At 33.9% G+C, this 7,114-nt stretch overlaps 2 pseudogenes; both read right to left on the reverse strand.

Moving 5' to 3' along the window:
- Window positions 1-1,114: 1,114 nt before the first annotated feature.
- On the reverse strand, window positions 1,115-2,160 carry LOC142169019 (uncharacterized; annotated as a pseudogene).
- Window positions 2,161-2,286: 126 nt separating this feature from the next.
- LOC142169020 (uncharacterized) lies at window positions 2,287-5,625 on the reverse strand (annotated as a pseudogene).
- Window positions 5,626-7,114: the final 1,489 nt, after the last annotated feature.

Below are 7,114 nucleotides of genomic sequence, written 5' to 3' on the forward strand. Positions count from 1 at the left end.
CCTATCTATTACAAGGCCTTTATATAGGCATAAAAAGTGAAGAAAAATATGTCATTGAATATGTCATTAAGCATAGAAATATGTCATTGAATATGTCATTAAGCATTTGAGAAGATCATGGAGGAAGAGTAGACATCTACCATAATTTGATTTTTCTTATAACATGGTCAAATTTAGCATGCCATTGTTTGGGTGCTTGTTTAAGTCCATAAAGAGACTTAACAAATTTGCACACTTTCTTTTCTTTACAATAAATTTAAAAACCCTGAGGGTTTTCCATATAAATTTCTTCCTCTAAATCTCAATTTAAGAAAGCTGTTTTAACATCTATTTGATAGATTTCAACACCATACACAGTTTTCAGTGCCACTAACACCCTAATAAATGTTATCCTCATTACCGCGAGTAAGTGTCAAAGTAATCAAGGCCTTCCTTTTGTCTATAACCTTTGACAACAAGTCTTGCCTTATATTTGTCTATAGTGCCATCAGCTTTCATTTTCCTCTTAAAAATCCATTTCGAACCTAAAGACTTATTTTTTGGAGGAAGATCAATCAATTCCCATGTATGGTTATCCAAAATTGATTGAATGTCACTATTGACTGCCTCTTTTCAAAATGTTGAATTAGAAGATGACATAGTTTCTTTGAAAGTTTGAGGCTCATTTTCAAACAAGAATGTCACAAAATCTAGTCCAAAGGAAGTATATGTTCTTTGATGTTTGCTACGCCTTGGATCCTCTTCACTTGGAGTATTTTCCTTTGGTTCTTCCTGTGGTCATTTAGATATTTCACTTGACGACTCTCATTCATTTTTCTACGGATAAATGTTTTCAAAGAATTTAGCATTATCTGATTCAATTACCGTATTTACATGAATTTTGAGATTATCAGATTTATGAACCAAAAACTGACATGCTTTACTGTTTTTAGCATATCCAATAAAAACACAATCCACAGTTTTATGTTTGATTTTTACCCTTTTGGGTAAAGGTACTTGTACCTTTGCTAAACACCCTCACACTTTGAAATATTTCAAGTTGAATTTTATTCCTTTACATTTTTCTTATGAAATAGATTGTGTTTTGCTGTGGGGTACTCTGTTGAGTATTCGGTTAACTGTAAGGATAGCTTCCCCCCACAAACATTTCGGTAAGTCGGAACATATTAATAAAACATTCATCATTTCCTTTAATATTCGATTTTTTCTTTCCGCAATTCCATTGGATTGAGGTGTGTAAGGGGTAGTAGTTTGATGGATAAATCCATATTCCTAACATATCTCTGCAAAAGTAGATTCGTATACTCCACCCCTATCACTTCTAATCATTTTAATCTTTTTATTCAATTGATTCTCTACTTCATTCTTGTATTGCTTAAATGCTTCAATTGCTTCATCGTTACTATTACACAAATAAACATAATAATATCGAGTACAATCGTTAATAAAAGTTATAAAATATATTTTTCCACCACGAGATGGTGTTGACTTCATATCACAAATGTTAGTATGAATTAAGTGTAAATGATTTGAATTTATTTCAACAGACTTATAAGGATGTTTGACAAACTTAGATTCAACACATATTTGACATTTTGATTTATTACACTCGAATTTAGGCAATACTTCTAAATTAATTAACTTTCACAAGGTTTTATAATTGACATGTCCTAAACGAATATGCCATAAATCATTTGACTCCAATAAATAAGAAGAAGCTAAAATTTTATTAATATTGTCAACAACCATTACATTGAGTTTGAAAAGGCCCTCTGTGAGGTAGCCCTTTCCAACATACATATCATTCTTGCTTACAACAACTTTGTCAGATACAAATATATATTTGAATCAATTCTTAATAAGTAGGGAAGTTCAAACTAAAATTTTCCTAATAGTAGGAATATGAAGAATTTTGTTGAACGTTAACACCTTGCCGAAAGTCATCTTCAGGAATATCTTCCCATGACCCTCAATCTTGGTTGTTGCAGTATTTCCTATGGAAAGCTCTTCTTTGGGACCAACATTATAGTAAGTAGCAAATGCTTCGTTGACAGCACAAACATGTCTAGTGGCTCCAGAGTCAATCCACCACTCATTCGGATTTCCAACTAAGTTACATTCTGAAAGCATTGTACAAAGATTATCAATATCATCATTCATGTCCACTATGTTAGTCTGTCCCTTTTTCTTGTCCTTTTTCGGGAGACGATAGTAAGGGGCTTTGTGACCAGCTCTTCCACAATTATAGTAGGTGCCCTTGAATTATTTCTTGTTCTTCTCCTTAGTCTATCCAGAAGACCTCTTCCTTTTCTTACTTTTTGGAGCATCCTCTTCAACGATATTCGCTCCCATAATCGTTGAATTTCCACGTGACTTCTTCTCAGTTGTTTTGTTATCTTCCTCAATCTTGACACGAATCACAAGATCTTCTAATTTTATTTCTTTGTGCTTGTGCTTTAGATAATTTTTGAAATCTTTCCATGAAAGAGGCAACTTTTCAATCATTGCAGCCACTTGAAATACTTCATTCACTACCATACCTTCAGCAATAAGGTCATGAAAAATAAGTTGAAACTCATGAACTTGGGTTCCAACGGTTTTGTTGTCTATCATTTTATAGTCTAGAAACTTGGCAACCATAAACTTTTTCAAGCACGTATCTTCAGTCTTATACTTCTTCTCAAATGCATCCCACAATTCTTTCGAAGTATTCATAGCATTGTAGACATTGTACAAATCATACTCCAAAGCACTTAGGATATAGTCTTTGCAAAGAAAATCTGTCTGTTTTCACGCCTCAACAATCATAAATATTTCATTAACTAGCATTTCGGCGGCAAGAACTAGAGGGTCTTCATTAGTGAGTTTCTTCATACCAAGTGTGGTAAGCCAAAATAACACCCTTTGCTGCCATCCTTTGAAGTTGGCTCTAAAATAATTTCCCGGTTTTTCGGATGGTGGCACAAAATTTCAGCTTGATGAGGCTATGGTCGTTGCCGCAACAGTCGCAAAAGGAGTTCCAGCTTTAATTGTCATTTCTCACTGTCAATAGTTGACAAACAACAATAGAACAGTTTAATTAATGGTAGAAAAATAAAATAGTACTTTTAATAAAAAAAAACAACAATTTTTATATACTCTTTCACAAGAATACAGATATTATGAAACAATTTGTATTAACTATAATATTATGAAACAATAAATTTTCTATAACAAAAAATACAAAAACAGGAAAAATAGGAGCAAAACAGAAACTGGAAATAATTAGAAAACAGAATCTGAAAATATATTTTGGAATGAAATCGAGCCCACTGAATACACAGTGTGTCCTTAAGAAAATTATTCCCCTCAAGTACCTGAGGTGTTGGAATATTATCCTCCCAGGATAGAACGATTTAACTCACCAAAGTATCAGTACCTTAAATTTTGGTGAATTGCGAACCACTCAATTGCTGTAAATCACACTGGATTTTATTTGTGCAGAAGAAAAAGTTTGATGTTCACAAAATTTCGTTAGGAAAGAATCTGGGATCAAAGCAAATTTATAGCCATATTCTGGCATTGTTTCAGAAATTTTACAACCTTTCACAAATAGCCATGACTGTTGGAACTTGTGGGAATATTTAAAATGATCCAGGAAAAGATACGGGTCGGGTCGGGGGTCGCGCACGCGAATCCTTAGTTCTTTCGGGTTCACTTTTGATAATTAAAAATTAAATAACTAAAGGAAAACTTGTCCAAAAAATAAATCAATCAATCGTTGACCGAATTCGAAGCTGAGCGACGACGACAACAGCGCGAGGCTTACCTTCTTTCTAACCCTTTTCAAACCAAGGGAAGTGCTTTCTTAATATAAGCACATTCTCTTTTCTTTCCACTACCAATGAGGGGCAATTGCCTTTTCCAAAGCATAAGGGAGCAACTCACTTTCCCTTCACATTTTTTACTTCCATTTCCCATTCACCAACCTCCAATTCCATCATTAAGTACTGTTGGTTATCTGTGTTCAAAATCAGAAAATCAGAGAAGTAAAGAAATATTAGTTCAATAAACAAAATATAAAATAATTTTCGAGCCCACAAGTTGCTTATGTATCCTTAAGAAATTTAAACCCCTCACTGTTGCCCAAGGTTATGGATTACTTCCTCGCTGGATAGAACGGAAAAAACTATTCTGTAATACTAGCAATCGAAATTATAAAACTTCAGCAAACTCAACAAGCGGAGAAAATCATACTTGACACTGTATTTATTGGAAAAAATAATGCAACAATCTAAAAATGAGGGGAGAAATTTTCAGATTTTCTATATGTGAAAAATGAGGCTCAGCCTCTACATTTATAAACAATGAAAGGGTGAGATGAAGAGGTGCAATTCAAAATGTACCTCTTCCATTTTCCATTCACACTATTTCACAAAACCTAACAATCCCCCACATGAATGGGAATGCCAATATGTTTTAAAAATATGCAAAAACTTGTGTGATTTGCAAGTAAGGATTAATCGTATCTAGATAAGTAGGTTTCTCTTTGAACTTTCCGTAGTGAGCTTATGCCAGATATAATCGGTCAATTGGTAGATTTGATATCATTGAACCGTCGAGCTTTGGTGTATATGTAGATAGCCATAAGTTACACAATCAACCCTTAACCATCTTTGGTTCTCATTGTTGTGTTCGTTTCAGCCATGAATACCGCCTGGTTTCATAAGTGCATAGAGAATTGGCCTTACAGAACTCTCCTTGAAGCGGCTAACACTTCACACTTACATAGGTGATTCCTAAATATGTTATCCCGCTGATACACTATTTGATATACCCCGTATCAAACTTAGAAACCATTAAAAAGCCTTAGCATTTTATCCTTGATACTGAACATTATCTCATCATGAGAATGGACCAAAATAAAATTTTATTTGACAATATTGAACCGTCATTAATGACCTTATTTGAGCTCATTGAACCTAAATCTTGGGATCTCCAGTCTTCTAGGTAGAGTTACTACCACAATGACTTGTCCTCGACCATAGTCCCATTCTCTTCGATGATCTTTCAACTACCTCTCTAGTTAGGCCTTTAGTAAATGGATCCGACACATTATCTCTTGACTTCACAAACTCAATTATGATAATTCTCCTAGAGAGTAGTTGCCTAACGGTTTTATGTTTTCATAGTATATGACAAGACTTTTTGTAATACATAATGCTCCAGCACTAGAAACATGGCAACCACAAACTTTTTGAAACACGCATCTTCAGTCTTATTCTTCTTATCAAGTGCATCCCACAATTCTTTTGAAATATTCGTAACACTGTAGACATTGTACAAATCATACTCCAAAGCACTTAAGATGTAGCATTTGCAAAGAAAATCTGCTTGTTTCTACATCTCAACAATCATAAATATTTCATTGTCTAGCATTTCAGTGGTAGGCACTGGAGGGTCTTCATTGGTGAGTTTCTTTATACCAAGTGTGGTAAGCCAAAATAACACCCTTTGCTAGCATCCTTTAAAGTTGGCTCGAGAAAAGAATTTCGGTTTTTCGGCTGGTGGCACAACAGTACGGCTTGACGAGGCTATGGTCGTTCCCGCAACAGTCGCTGAAGGAGTTCTAGTTTCAATTGTCATTTCTCACAGTCAATAGTTGAAAAACAACAACATGACAGTTTAATTAATGGTAGAAAAATAAAACAGTACTTTTAATAAACAAAATAACAATTTTTATATATTGTTTCACAAGAATATAAATTAAAGTATAAAATTAATTTCCTTAAGAATGTTATTAATCTGTATTAACTATAATATTATGAAACAATAAATTTCCTATAACAAAAAAATAAAAATAGGAAAAACAGAAGTAAAACAGAAACCGAAAATAATTAGAAAACAGAATCAGAAAATATTTTTTGGAACGAAATCGAGCCCACTGAATGCACAGCGTGTCCTTAAAGAAATTATTCCACTCAAGTACCTAAGGTGTTGGAATATTATCCTCCCTAGATAGAACGATTTAACTCACCAAAGTATCGATACCTAAAATGCCGGTGAACTGCGAATCACTCAATGGCTGTAAATCACCCTGGATTTTATTTGTGCAGAAGAAAAAGTTTGATGATCAGAAAATTTCGTTAGGAAAAAAACTGGGATCAAAGAGAATTTATAGCCATATTCTGGCACTGTTTCGGAAATTTTACAACCTTTCACAAACAGCCATGGCTGTTGGAACTTGCGGGAAAATTTAAAATTACCTAGGAAAAGAAACGAACCGGGTCACGGGTCATGCACACGGCTCCTTGGTTATTTCGGGTTGACTTTGATTATTAAATATTAGATTTAATAATTAAATAAATTAGTTAATTAAATAATTAAAGGAAAACTTGTCCAAACAATAAATCAATCAATCGTTGACCAAATCTGAAGCCGAGCGACGATGAAAACGACGCGAGGCTTGCCCTTTTTCTCACCCTCTTAACACCAAGGGAAGTGCTTTCTTAATATAAGCATATTCTCTTTTCTTTCCACTACCAATGAGGGACAATTGCTCGTTTCCAAAGCATAAGGGAACAACTCACTTTCCCTTCACATTTCTTCATTCCATTTCCCATTCACCAATCTCCAATCCCAACATTAAGAACTGTTGGTTATCTATGTTCGAAATCAAAAAATTGGAGAAGTAAAGAAATATTAGTTCAATAAACAAAATATAAAATAAATTTCGAGCCCACAAATTGCTTGTGTATACTTAAGGATTAAAACCCCTCACTATTGCCTAAGGTTATAGATTACTTCCTCTCAAGATAGAACGAAAAATAACTATTCTGTAATACTGGTAATAGAAATTACAGAACTTCAGCAAACTCAACAAGCGGAGCAAATCACACTTGACAATATATTTATTTCGAAAAATAATGCAACAATGTAAAAAAGAGGGGAGACGTTTTCAGATTTTCCATGTGTGAAAAATGAGGCTAATCCTCTAAATTTATAAAAAATGAAAGGGTGAGATGAAGAGGTGCAGTTCAAAAGGCACCTCTTCCATTTTTCATTCACACCCATTCATAAAACCTAACAATCCCCCACATGAATGAGAATGGAAATATATTTTAAAAACATGCAA

Source organism: Nicotiana tabacum, chromosome 14 (assembly GCF_000715075.1).
Source record: "Nicotiana tabacum cultivar K326 chromosome 14, ASM71507v2, whole genome shotgun sequence".
Taxonomy (NCBI): domain Eukaryota; kingdom Viridiplantae; phylum Streptophyta; class Magnoliopsida; order Solanales; family Solanaceae; genus Nicotiana; species Nicotiana tabacum.